A 14,024-nucleotide genomic window follows, 5' to 3' on the forward strand; every position below is an offset into this window, starting at 1 on the left:
TTAAAGTAACCGATAGAAATTTCCCAGAACGAGTCGTGAGATCCACCGCACATGGTTTCAAAGTCCCATCTCTCCCGTCACCGGGCACGGCCGCCCACGCCGGCGCGGATCCCAGGCACAGCTGAGCCAGCTCCAACCACGTTATCTTCTCCTAAGCGGCGGAGTGAAAGACGAGCAGACACACCACTGAAAGGAGAGGAACGTTAAACCGCTCTTGGTTTATAACACAGCCGACACCGCTCTCGGTCTGCTCCGGACCCGTGCTTCCCCATGCAGAAAGCGTTACATCACAAGTACACCCCTTTATAAACCTACTATTTAAAGATGCCAGGTTTAAGCCCTACGCACCAGGCTCACAAATGCAGAACGGCCTCCCAAAATGTGCCCGGCATCTCTACGGAGAGTCTGCCTGGCATGGGTGTCTGCCAGGCCCCATGAGGGTCAAACAAGCTGTTGACTTCCAAAGGGCATAGACCCACTCTGGGAAATGGGGGGACGTTTGGTTCAGGCCTCGTTGTGTGACCGACTCACTCAAAATGTGAATGCGTAATGAAGCCGGTTGGCGTGGAGCTAAAAATACCCCATTACTATCGCCAAACAGCCTGGTGAACACGATAGTTTTCGCCCGCAGATCGTCAGTCTCTGCTGGAATGAAGAATAAGAGCCTGCCAATGACACGAAACATTTCTGTGGCATCAGGCTGCAGTCAGGCATTTAGGGCAAGTTGGGGGACGTGCTTTTGTGGAGAAACGAGCACATTAAGCCACGAAGAGACATCGCTGCCGAAGACCGCAGGCCTGTTTGATTGTCAGAGTAGGTCCACACTTGAGAAGATTCACTCCAAATTTTGCACAAGGCAACTAATTGTTTTCTATCTTCTTTCTGAATTATTTTTTTACTGGCACAGTTAGTCATCATGTCATTTTGTTCTGTCTGATAGCCGCACTGGCATTTCATTCCCAAAGGTATTAACAGGCTACAGCATCGGGGATCATGAGACAAACTGCCTCGGATCTGCAGACTGACAGCGACGGCCACCTGGCTGACAGGGGCCGTGCTCCCGACGCCCCCGCTTCTCACATTAAGGACCACCGATGCTTTAATGACCACAGAAATCCGAGCTCCCTGTCCAGCAAGCCCAGTGGCGGGCTGCCTCTTCACTCAGTGACGTGCGGACACAGCAGCTGTATCACAGGCGGGCGGAAGGTGCCTTTCTGTCGTCGTGCTGTTACTGCGGGGGAAATAGCAGGGAGATGCACTGCAGGGAAGCCAGAAACAAGCCACCTCATTTAGTGCTATTTTAAGAATGTTTTACACTTAATCATAGCTAATTATTTACATATGACAAATGGACAGATGGGCTTTATGGTAGGTAAATATTGTACATGTGGCATGCATGTGTATAATAAATCCACTTTCTAAACTGTTCATCTAGGTCAAGGTTGTGGTCAAAAGCAATAATGAAAATTAAAAACTTTATTATGTTATTATGATTATCTTACAATAAAAGAGACCATGCGGTTTTTAGACTGCCCCCACCTACAGGCAGGGTGCAGGATTACAGGTTTCAAACCTTCAACCCTGTGGTGGTACGGAGTTAAATCAGGATAAAAAAATTTATTCATTTGAAAATATAATTGAAGCTTAAAGTTCAATTGTTAACGATTTTTTTAACAAGACCCTAAATATTACAACGATGGGTCATTTTTTAAACATACGGACATAAACAGAAAGTGCAAAGCCTCGCTCGTGACATAACCATGAAAATTATATGGCAGGGTTGCCGGCTTAAGTCAGATTTTCGAGACAAATCTGCACACATATGCACGTGAATTTACATGTATGTAATAGTTTTGTTTGCTTGTAAATAGTCGGTAAGGTTTGCAAGCTGCCCCAAAGCTTTTAATGTAGCTAATTTTACATTTATAATGAAATATCAGGGAGAGAATATGAATGCGTCAGATTCACGTCAGAAGTGTAATAGTTGGCAATCCTGTTTATATATATTGTGGCCGCATTTTAATATATCGTCGTAACGATTACGATAAAATACAGGCACACGCATATCGTGGAAATGATATATTATAACATGGTCACGTTTTACTTATGTGTTCAGTCTTTATAATCAAATTGTGCCTACCTTATACTCCAATAATACTACGTTTACATAAATCATGGCCACGTAGGCTATTTACCATAGTTTTAATCCCCTTGCTCTTAATATAATAAAATATAAAATAAAATCGATTACTTGAAACTTGCCAGCAGGTTGTGAAGTGGGCACCATCTTAAGCAGCTTCGCTGCGCATACCTACTGTAGACAGATACTAGCACAAGCAGATTCCGAAGACAATGAGGGAGATCCTCGGCGTCTATGCCACGCTGTCACTCATTATTGCACACCCCTCTCAACTTATGCCACGCCCCTCTCAGCTGATACCACGCCTCTCAGCAGATACCACGCCCCTCTCAGCTGATACCATGCCCCTCAGCAGATACCACGCCCCTCTCAACTGATACCACACCCTTTAGCTGATACCACACCCTTTAGCAGATACCACGCCCCTCTCAGCTGATACCACACCCTTTAGCAGATACCACGCCCCTCAGCAGATACCACGCCCCTCTCAGCTGATACCACACCCTTTAGCAGATACCACGCCCCTCAGTAGATACCACGCCCCTCTCAGCTGATACCACACCCTTTAGCAGATACCACGCCCTTCTCAGCTGATACCACGCCCCTCTCAGTTACCTAACCCTAACCCTACACCAATCAGGGTCAAAAGTTTGATACTGAAAAAAAGATCTGAAACCGAAAAAATAAGATTTGAAACTAAAAAAAAAGATCTGAATCTGAAAGCAAAAAATCCGCAAAAAAATCAAATATCAATATATATATGAAAGTGAAAAATGAAAATAAAGCATTTATTTTGAAAATCCAGAATTGACACGCTTATATTTAAACTGAATAAACTTCCATACATTTATTTTTAATATAAATACATCGTTGTAGTTTTTAAAGTTCAAACATCAAAACGGGAACTTTCAGTTTCAATTAAAGTTTCATCAATCCTTTTTTTTCAAATGAACCGAACTTTTGACCCAGCTTTTGCTCCTTAGAGTCGCGAGGTGACACAGCTACCCACTGAGTCACCATACTCCCCGGCTGAGCCCTAAAAACACTACATGCATTAAAGTAACTCAAGCGGGCCTCCGATATTAACACAAAGTTACTTCTCTGAGATATGTAACGACATTTATGCTGTGGACCAGCTTTATGCTGGTATCCGAGACCTATATCCTGCAGTACTGTTAAAGCAGGAAAAACTGTGGGAGAACATGAAAACCCTGCACGCCGAGAGGGATTAAAGACATTAACACAGTCAATTTCCGTTGTATTAATATCGCTTTTGACTTATAGCTAGAAAGGAAACTAATGAGAATATGACGGACTGTCAGACCGCGCTATGAATGAAATCTTCGCAGCGCTCAGCCCTTTACGAAGTTTGTTGCTCCGATGTGACCTTATTGTTTATGTATAACTTTAAAAAGCTGCCTTTCATCATCATTTTAAACATGATTTGTCAGCGCTAAGGGCACTCAATTCTCTACCAGTAATCAGATATCAAACTGGTCTGTGGCAGCGATACTTTTTATTATAAGCACAGCAGTCAGACTCTCAAGAACATCCTAAGTGTCCTTATCACCTAACGACACTCCATGGCGACAGAAATTCCCATCCGTATGTCTGCTTTAACGTCATGGAACAATGAGCAGACCATACAGTGCACGGGGGCGCAGTCTGCATTTTTCACCAGGATATTACACTTGCATACTATTACGGGGGTTTCTGTCTCTTGTGAACAGTATTTAACCTTGCGAATATGTTAAACAATCACACATGCAGTAACATTTATAACGGTACATTTCATTATAAAAAGACAGAAAGCAGCAAGACTGTAGCTGCATAATGTGACGCTCTAATTTGCACGAAAAAAAGGATTCGCATTTCAACCAAATGCTGTTACTTTATGCGGTGATTTTTGCCAACTATACTTCTAGAAAATCATGGTGCATTTGTGTATTTGTGTGTGTGTGTGTGTGTGTGTGTGTGTGTGTGTGTGTGTGTGAATTTGTGGCAGAAGCACCTATGTGTATAGATACAGTCAGGTACATCCGACAAGTATCAGGTAGGATTCTCTTTTTCCAACAGAACATCCTGAATTATTTGAAGCATAGATCCTACAAGGTGCGGAGACCTTTCCTTGTGGAGAGAGGTCCGTGACATTTTCACACTTGTAGCCTTCCAGTTGGTTTTAACATGCCTGCCCATTCTCCTCTGACTCTCTCATTAACAAAGTGCTTCCACCCTCTGAAATGTCATCCACTGTATCTTTTTTTTTAACACACCATCATCTGCAGTCACTGCATTTCATGAAAATCCCTTGAAAGGTGGCCGTTTCTAAAATGCGAGGACCACCCCATCTGGCACCAGCAATCACAGCACGTACATCGCAGCTTAGATCACGCGCATTGCCCATTCCAAAGGTCTGCCGAGCAGGAGCTGAGCCTCTTGACCTTGTCTGGCTGCTTTATGTATGATTCGCAATTCCCTGCTTGCAGGAGCAGCCAATCGGCATAAATGAACAGGCGCCCCTAATGCACTGGCTGCTGGGTGTATGTGCGTGAATGCTAGCGTGCTCGTGGTGCGTGTGACCTCCCTCAACGTGGCAGGCGCTGGGGATACTGGGCCTGTCCATCACGAACCTGACTGCACCTTTCCCAAGGCAGCCCGGAGAAGACCGACCGAGAGGCGAGAGAAGAATAAAGAGAAAATCCCTCCATCTCTACGCTCTCACAGACGGAGGGAGGAGAGAGGCGGCCAGGCAGGTTCCATCTGAGAGTAAATCTGCTCCGTTCATTTCGGGAAAATCAATGCATGGATCATTCCTGCTCCACACACATCTTCAGTCTTCACTATAGCCAGGACCTTAAACCCAGTAACATGGGATCCCACAATTATCCATCAATACCAGACTGATTTTTGCACAATTCCTTATCATTATGCATAAGGAATTAAGGATATTAAATCAACTATTACTATAATTTAATACAGTAACTGGTAAGAGGATACAAGGGGAGGGGGGTATATAACCCCCCCCCCCTCCCAAGTAATTAAATCAAATAAATTTTTTAATTAATAGTTGCAATAGCTGAAGATGTAAACAAAAACGACATCTGAATCCATTGCACGTCACGGTGGCCTGGGAGATAAGACACGCTACAGAAAAACCATCTTACCTGCGGTGTAATTAAGGCCTTCGAGAGAGTAAACAGCAGCGTCCCGCTCTCCTGTCGCATGCGTGCCGCTGGATTTTATTGATCATTAACAAGAGTGCAGCTCTCTGAAGGGGGAGGGTGGATTACTATATAGATGCAGTGGAAAGGCACAATTACACTGGGAAATAATGTCCAATAAGGAGGAAGTCACAGCGAGAGCGGAGGGAGGGTAAGGAGATTAGAGGCATGCCGGGGAAGGCCGCAGAGCTCTAACGGGGAATCCGCCGCAAATCCCTCTTTCCATCTTCCAACCGTTTATCCAGCACCAGGTCAGACATGGAGCATATGCCAGTCTGCCCAGTGCACGAGCCTGGATGGGATGGGAGTCCATCGCAGGGGTCACACACTGAGACGCTCGCGCTCTGTGGGCAGGCAGGAAGATCAGTGCAGGCCGATTATAAGGGCATGATGCTGGGGAGGGGGGGGCAGCGCAGTGGGATTCACCACAAAAACTCTCCTGCAAAGTGCCCTCCATCCTCAAGTGAAAGAGCTGCCCTCACGCACTGCAATTCCACAAATGTACATTTTTTAAAGCAGCTTCCTGTCACCGCTGACTCTAAAGGACATGGGACATCAGAACAATAAGGGTCAGTCTGTTTGTTTTTGTGAGGGGGGCAGGAGTGACAGTGCATGGCACAGCTAAGCACGGAGGCGTCCGGCACACGCAGCCTCCATTTATTTACATTTGTCTTCATTTATTTTGTCCGTAGTGACGTACAAGTGAGTCAAATAGCACATTACAAAGACACGTGCTGTCAGGGCATAAGCTAGGCTAGGCTTAGCTTCCAGTGAGTCCCCAGAGGACGTGGGAGCGGAGCATGAGATACTCATCTTCCAAGCAGGGCTGGGCTAACTTCTCTGTGGGGCCTAGGCTGACATGGGTAGGGGGCCCCTTAAGTGGGCCAATGGGGATATTTATGGAGGTGAAAAGAGGGATTCATAGACAATGGAACATCAATAATACTCTAAACAATGTACAGGATGCCAGTGGTGAAACCTACCAATCAGCGTGGGGGTTGGTGGTAAAGTTTGCTGATGGAGGGATAGATCCGGAGGATAGATCGGCCAGATTTAATAAGTGTATCCATTCCTTCTTTTGCTCTGGTTAGTCTTGAATTTTTTGCATACGTTCGTTTAATTGTGTTCTCTCGGCGTGTGCACAAGTCCTCTACCACTCCAGGGAAACTGTGTCTCTGTGCTGTTTTGTCCTTGGTACTTTTTGCCAGTTTGCTTGGCAGTGAACAACCAGCAGCCTCCAGTGTTAAAAGAAAGCTGGTTAGCTTGAAATCTTAAAGTAATGAAATAAAAGTAATGGAATAATCATTACTAAAGTACAGCTGGGATGGGGATAACTTTGTCTATCCTGAAAATATACATGTTGCTATCATTTAAATGATCATATCGTTTTATATCCTTAAATGTAACTTATGGAGGTTCTATCTTCAAGGGGCCCCTAGCTTTCGGGACCCCCAGGATGTTGCCTTAAGGTAAATCTGCCCCTGCTTTCAAAAAATCAAGAACCTAATAAGACTATTCAATGACCACTAAGATTATTCCGGAAACACAGAGAGGCATCAAGACTCAACCTTTCATTGATCTGGTCTCTGGCTTCTTAGTACTTCAACTAACCAAGAGAAAGAACAAAACGAGAACTAATTCAACCTGCCATACGCCAGAGCAACGAAGCTGGACACCTGTGCTGATTGGTAATCGGGTGCTTGATCCTGCTCTGGGATGGCGCTCTGAGCCGGTGGCAATTAGATCTGAAGCTTGTTTAAACAGAGCTGTAAGCATCGCCCACTGCTCCATCATCGTCATCAGGCTCAGACTGGTAGTCAGTTCAGAAGCTCGTCTGTGGGGCTTGAAGTGTCTCCCTTGTTTTTGTCAGTAGCCAGCATGATCCCCGGCTTAGTGGTTCGGAGTCTTGCTGTCATATTCCATGAATCATGGTTGTTGTCGACTAGCACCTTGAGTTTCTGGACTTGGCTGGCTGGTGTCCTGGTCCTGGAATCCTGATCCCGATTTATGGTCCTGTGTTGGGTGGCTGATGTCTTGTTCGTGGGTTTTCTGTAAGCATCCTGGTTACTGTGCTTCAGCCTCACTTCCTGTTTCTGAGGCCTATTTCCTCTTTATGGTTTTCTACTTTGAAGTGCCCAAGTCTGCCTTTTGGCTCCTCATCTAGGAGCCACAGACCAATCAGCATCCCCGAGCCCCACTGGTTACCTGGTTACCGTGGGACCAATGGTCAGAAGGCTTGACATGACAGTGGGACTGGCCAGGCTGGGATGCTCTCTTTCAGACTATGCATAAGAAGGAAATAAATGTGCTTTTACCTAGAAGCTCTGACTCATGTCATGGCACTTTTAGAAATCTAATCAGAAATACTGAAATTTCAGCACTGAGTAAACAAATCATTCAATAATAAAATGTAAATTGATATGTCTATCCATCGAAGCTGTTGTCTCCCTACTAGGCTCCCTGCGACCATGTAACGGGTGAGCAGCTGAGAGATGGATGGACAGTGTAATTAAACATTACATCTTCCAGAAACTCTTGAAGTGGCATCCCAGCCTCATACTATATGAGAGGCTCCACTGTCGTGAGTGAAAAAGTAGCTGATTTGAAGTCGTTTCACATACAGTGAAACCTCACAGGTCTCCACACACTCCCAAGAAATATTGTATCTTTTCCGCACATATAACGCACGAGTGTGTCAAAAGCGCAGAGTTATAAAATAAACAAAGGATCCAGGGTGTCCTCGTATCTAGCATATGCTCGCTCTGAGTTCACCAGCTGTACAGTATTATATTAACGCAGGAAACCCTGAGAGGCTTGGCACAGAGAAGCAGGTGACTCTGGGAGCCCAGAAGGGAATGCCGGTTTGTTTGGTATTACCTCTTCGGGGGAGGGCAGGAGTAGGGGGGGGCACAAGTCCCAAAAAAAAGGAAGTGGAAGTTGCTGCTCGGGTGAAATGAGAAAAAAAAAAAAAAGAGAATTTAAGGGCGTTCTCACACCCTGTGTTAACCAGACTAAAAACCGCGGGTGTGAAAGCACTCTTAGACATAAGCACCATCCTGCATGGGCATAAAGTTATTAAATAAAAAAGGAAGCAACTTCATATTGCACCTGTTCTGCTGTTTGTGACGTGGATGTTTGGGTGGAACAAAAAAAAAAACAAACATTATTTTTAGACAAGAGCAGCAATATAGCGGGGGGCAGTGCGACGGTGCAGTGCGTAGTGCCGCTATCCAGGGCTGATGCTGCAGATCTTGCTGCAGATCTTGCCCCCACTCCGTTTAGGAGTCGGCATGTTTGCCCCCTGCTGTGGACACTTCCTCACGCAGTCCGAACGTCTACCATGGAAGTGAATTCCATTATCTCTAAACTTCCCATAGTGTTTGTGCGTGAGCCCTGTAATAAATGGCCTTCCCCACCCAGCTACTGCGGTCCACGCGTCTCGCTGGCTGATACGTTCCAAGACCTACTGCGAGCAGCCCGAACTGCGCATGGATAACAGCGACACATCCATGGACGCCGCATATACTGTTATTTTCCAGTACTAACCTATGATAATTGATAAATTAGGGACATTACCAACATTACATACAGTAATAATAAAGTACGTCATACATTATTATTCAGTACCGTACAACTGTACTCTCTCGAATGAAAGAGATTCTGACATTTTAGCCTGGTTCTCAAGAGATGATAGAGCAATGAAAAAGTATGAAGCATCGAGGGATGACGGACCAATGACCATCCTGCTTTCTTTTGTGCCTCAAAGGACGAAGGAACATTGAAAAAACACACTGTTACATTTTTTGCTTTTTTTTTTTTTACATCATAGTAAAACCCAGATAACTGGGATATGCTCTGGACTCCCCGTGACTCTGTACTAGACAAGATGGTGGAAGATGACTGAACAGGACGTGCTCCGTCGATGTTCACGTTGAACATTCAAGGCGTGTGAGGTTCAAAGAGACTGGACGACCAAAAACTGAACAGAGAATACATACATAACGTAAACAAAGAATATGATCTAATGTCATGTCAAGCCAGTGCAGCTATTATACGTACACAGCACAATTAATTAAGAGTATCAAAGTAACCTCGAGAAAAAAGCAAAATAGGATAGGGAGCTAAATTTGGGACTGTAAATAAAACAGGTTAGTGTGTTTGCCTGAAGCCCCCACTCAGAATTAGGCACGAGGGGGGAGGCAACGACAACATGCTAACGATCGCAGCAGCCGCAGAGGACACATCAATAGCGGCTGAATGGCTGAAATGTACAGAAAAGGAGGGATAACACTCAATGGAAAAAGTGACGCCGGCCTCTTAAAGGATATGGCTAAAACGCCTGCCCTGGGAAGCACAAATCAGACAGGCCCCTGAGGGAACAAGCTAGCAAAAATCCGTGGAGGCTACGCACACCAACACACTCTACGGGAGCACCGCAGGCTTGACGGCGCCCCTTTGAGGCTTTTGATATCCCGCCGTTTTGGAGAACGAATCCCGGAGCTGATAACACTGTGAAGGTTCAGACAACATGGAATTTATTTCCTCTGCGTGACCCTCTTTGAAAGCTATAATTGGACGGGCTGATTGTGAAGCTGCAGAGACCTGATAGCAACAGGCCGAGCAGAACGCAGCCTTTGATCATAGTAAGTGAGTGTTTAAAACCCACATCTGATTACAAAACACACAAATTCTGAAATACCGCTCTGGTTTTATTGCAATTATACAGAAAATATTCTATCACAGCTTCATGTATAAATCTGCGATAATGAAATTAGGCCATAAATTCCAGCATTAATCTTTAACTATGGTGTTCCTGCGTTTGCTCTATTTGTGACTTGTGCTTAAATACAACTGGAAGCACTAAGCAATCTGCTTCCTCCCTAAAGTAGCACAAGACAATAAATGAATCATTGGACAGAGTGACAGATTTGCCTTTTGGCAAAGTGCATATAAACTGCAGCAGCTGACATTTCCAACAAAATCGACACCTTCTTTTAGAAAGATATGCTTTACGCTAAACTCCTGTCCCGCCCTATCGCAACAAGCAAAGGAATAATTATCCACTTGGATGCAGTTTACCCACAATGCTATTTGCTAATCTGTGGTTACAACTTTTCATTGGGTGATTGCATTGATATTTTCTGGCACATTTTAAGCAATTTTAATTACATCCTTCACAAACAGACTCCTTTACTTCTCCTAATTAAAGACAAAGTCTGTGTTTGCTTTGAGCCTTTCAGTCATTCAAATAGAGCCAAGTTATATAATCATACTTTTATCTTTGGCAGCCGCTTATGCCCATTAAAGGTGATGGGAGTGAATGTTCATTTCTGCCTGGTTCATAAGATTGCTGCCACAGTCACATTTGGTCAGAACATTCGCCTATATTGTGCCACATCGGTGACACACACGCGAGGAAATCGCATCACACGGTTTGCTTGGAGGAACAACGCTGCGCATTGAGGGAGCGCGTACTCTCCCTCCCAGACACTGGGAAGTGTTTATGAGTATGAAAACAGGAACGATCATAGAATTTGGTTTTCACTACGAAAAGAATAAAAGGATCATTCTTGCATTTCCATTTCCAAAAAGCACAGCAGTAGCTAAATATCAGCTTCTACCAAAGTCTGCCTCCTGATTGGAACGGTTCTGCACAGCAGCAGCTCACCAGGGTGCCATTTAGAGTTAGCCTGCTAATGTTACTGCATTTCTGATCTGGGAACAGGGATAACAGCGTTATTAAAAAGATCCAGAGGCTCTCGGATCTGGGGCCTCCATTCCTTCGGATAGCATGGAGCCCTGTGCCTCTGCTGTGCTTCACAATCATTATCAAAGTCCGTTACATTATTGTTTTGAGCCTGATGAATGTCACAAAGCAGAAACGAATCCATGCTAGGAAAAGGGCACTCATGCTCAACCAGGGACTTAATCAGATTAGTCTTCACTTGTCCAGGAGTTTGAGACCAATATAGACAACTTGGAAAACAAACTGCCCAATTACCGAATCGATTAACTAAGTGAAAGTCTTAGGCAGAATTTAGTTTTGCTCAAAGAGGGACCGAACGCTGCTATTACTCATTTCCTGTCTTAATTGCTTCCCATTTTCCGTGCTTCTTGCTCCCATTTTTAATATGTGAATTTTCTGAATTCCAGTCAACCATTTGCCTAGATTCCCTGTTTATAATTCTCTTCCTTTTACGAAATGATCTTATTTCTCGATGGCGGCAGGTGCCTTCGGAATTCAAACACCTCGAAACCTGTCTGACCACACAACTGGAAACAGACTTTTTCTAGATTATGCAAAAAAGACGCCGGCAATAACCCTCTTCACCGTTCACATTTAACAGAGACCTGAAAACATAATTAACATCCTCTTAGATCCTGAGTACACAATTACATGGTACACGTATATATCGCCTTTGTTATTTCATATATATTGCAACAATTAAAACTGTGGTAAAACCAACAGACATATACACTATATGGACAAACATATTGGGACACACCTCTTAATCACTGAATTCAGGTGTCTCATTCAGACCCATTGCCACAGGTGTATAAAATCAATCACTTAGCCATGCAGTCAGCTTTACAAACGTTTGTGAAAGAATGGGTCGTTCTGAAGAGCTCAGTGAATTCAAGCGTGGTGCTGTCATCGGATGCCACCTTTGCAATAAGTCGGTTTGTAAAATGTCATCCCTGCCAGATATTTCATGGTCAACTGAAAGTGATATTTTTAAAAAGTGGAAGCATTTAGGAACATCAGGAACTCAGCTATGAAGTGGCAGAGCAGGTAAAGTAACAGAGCGGGGTGCCAGGTGCTGAGGGGCACGGTGTGTGAAAGTCACTAATGCTCCGTTGACTCAGTAACTGCAGAGTTCCAAACTTCCTCTGGCATTAACTGCAGCACAAAAATTGCGTGCTGGGAGCTTCATGGAATGGGCTTCCATGGGCAAGCAGCTGCCTGCAAGCCTCACATCGCCAAGCGCAATGACAAGCGTCGGATGGAGTGCTGTACGGCACGCCGCCACTGGGCTCTGGAGCAGCGGAAATGTGTTTTGTGGAGTGACAAATCTTAATGCTTCAACATACCAAGACATTTTGGACAATCCTATGCTTCCAATTTTATGGAAACTGCTTGGGGAGGGAAGGTCCCTGTTCTGATCCAGCATGAGCCCAAGTGCACAAAGCAGGGTCCTTAAACACATGGTTTAGTATGGAAGGACTTGATCGGCCCACACAGAGCCCTGAGCTCAACCCCAAAGAACACCCTCGGGATGAACTTGATGTGCTACGGAGGTCCTACAACACTTAGGGAAATACCTCATATAATTCTAAGTAACCAACTGGCAATGTACAACCTACTACCTCAGAAGTCCAGCTCTGGGCTAGAAGACTGATCCAGCAGCCAGCAGGCAGTATTGCGTTTACAGACTCGGATCCCAAGAAGAGCCCCGTTGTTTCACCTTTCAGTCAAGCACTTAGTCCGAACGACTTCATTTAAATACTGGTCGCAAATGATGGTATAATGACAGCTGCTGATACTTGTCTGCAAGTTAGTCAGGAAAAACCAATCGGGTGTGTAAAGATGTTTTCTGCAAATTTCAGCAGTATGTCAATGTACCTGCGTGTACGCATGTATTAAAGCGGAATCCGAAATTATTCGTGGGTTGTACGTAGGATGTACGCTGTGTTTTTACTGTTATAGAAATGAAACAATTATTTTAAATTTGCTTTTTATAATCAACAGATCGGTTTATGCATCAAACTTCAACATAAGGTAAAAAATGTAACTACTTCAACGTGTACAATTAAAACCGTTTGTGCTCAACATCCTACAAGGATGTGCATATCGCAACATGATATTCGTAAGGATGTTCAATTAGATACATTGTATCGGATCCATATAACCTATATAGATTATGCATGTGTATAATCAGCGTTACAAATAGGGTCTTACCTGCAATTGTGTTTACGGGTGACAGTAATAGACTCCCTTGAGCTCCCAATCATCCGTGGATCACGTCGATCCCTCGTCGCCTTGGTCTTACACCCGCACCCGGCCGCACATGGAAAGGTGTCTTCTTAATTCCGACCGGGCGGTGCAAAGCAGGCTACAGGAGTTGAGGGAGGTAAAGGACTACTTCTCCTCTCTCAATATAGCGTAAAAGAATTCATATTCACACCATCAACTGACTTGGGAGAAGCCTCTCAATTATAGTATTTCATTCCTGTTACGGTCGGATAACGTCGTTATTTGTTTGGTTATAGGAGTCGGTATTACGTAGCCTAGGTTACTGCTTGTGGATTTGGCTAAAATAACCTCATTCATTGATGAAAATTGTTACGTTGTAGGATTATGTTTTTGAGAAGGATTTCTAAAAGGTGTAGCTTATATTATTAATACTGTTTTATTTTTAATAGAATTTAGTGTTTACATAGACCTATTCCTTGACTGTTTTACAAATGAGTTCATACAACAGACAGCCTTATACCTGCCTGATTTGTGCATAGCGCCTTCTTGGCTTTGGATGAGTATTCAAAGCACGCTTTGTCTATTTTTAACCACGTCCAAATAGTCTCCGCGTTGTGTCTGAGACAACATTGGCCATATCACGCTGTGAACCTCACTTCTAATGTATTCTTATGAGTGGGTGTTTACA

At 44.2% G+C, this 14,024-nt stretch overlaps 1 protein-coding gene across 2 annotated transcripts in view; it reads right to left on the reverse strand.

Moving 5' to 3' along the window:
• Positions 1–14,024, reverse strand: part of LOC125750780 (sodium/calcium exchanger 1-like) — a 61,851-nt gene that overhangs the window by 46,616 nt on the left and 1,211 nt on the right. For both annotated transcript variants that reach the window (XM_049029024.1, XM_049029023.1), the window contains exon 2: positions 13,322–13,475. The gene's annotated coding sequence lies outside the window, so the exon portion shown is untranslated. The remainder of the gene's footprint in view (positions 1–13,321; positions 13,476–14,024) is intronic.

The sequence above is a fragment of the Brienomyrus brachyistius genome, chromosome 10, assembly GCF_023856365.1.
Source record: "Brienomyrus brachyistius isolate T26 chromosome 10, BBRACH_0.4, whole genome shotgun sequence".
Classification (NCBI taxonomy): domain Eukaryota; kingdom Metazoa; phylum Chordata; class Actinopteri; order Osteoglossiformes; family Mormyridae; genus Brienomyrus; species Brienomyrus brachyistius.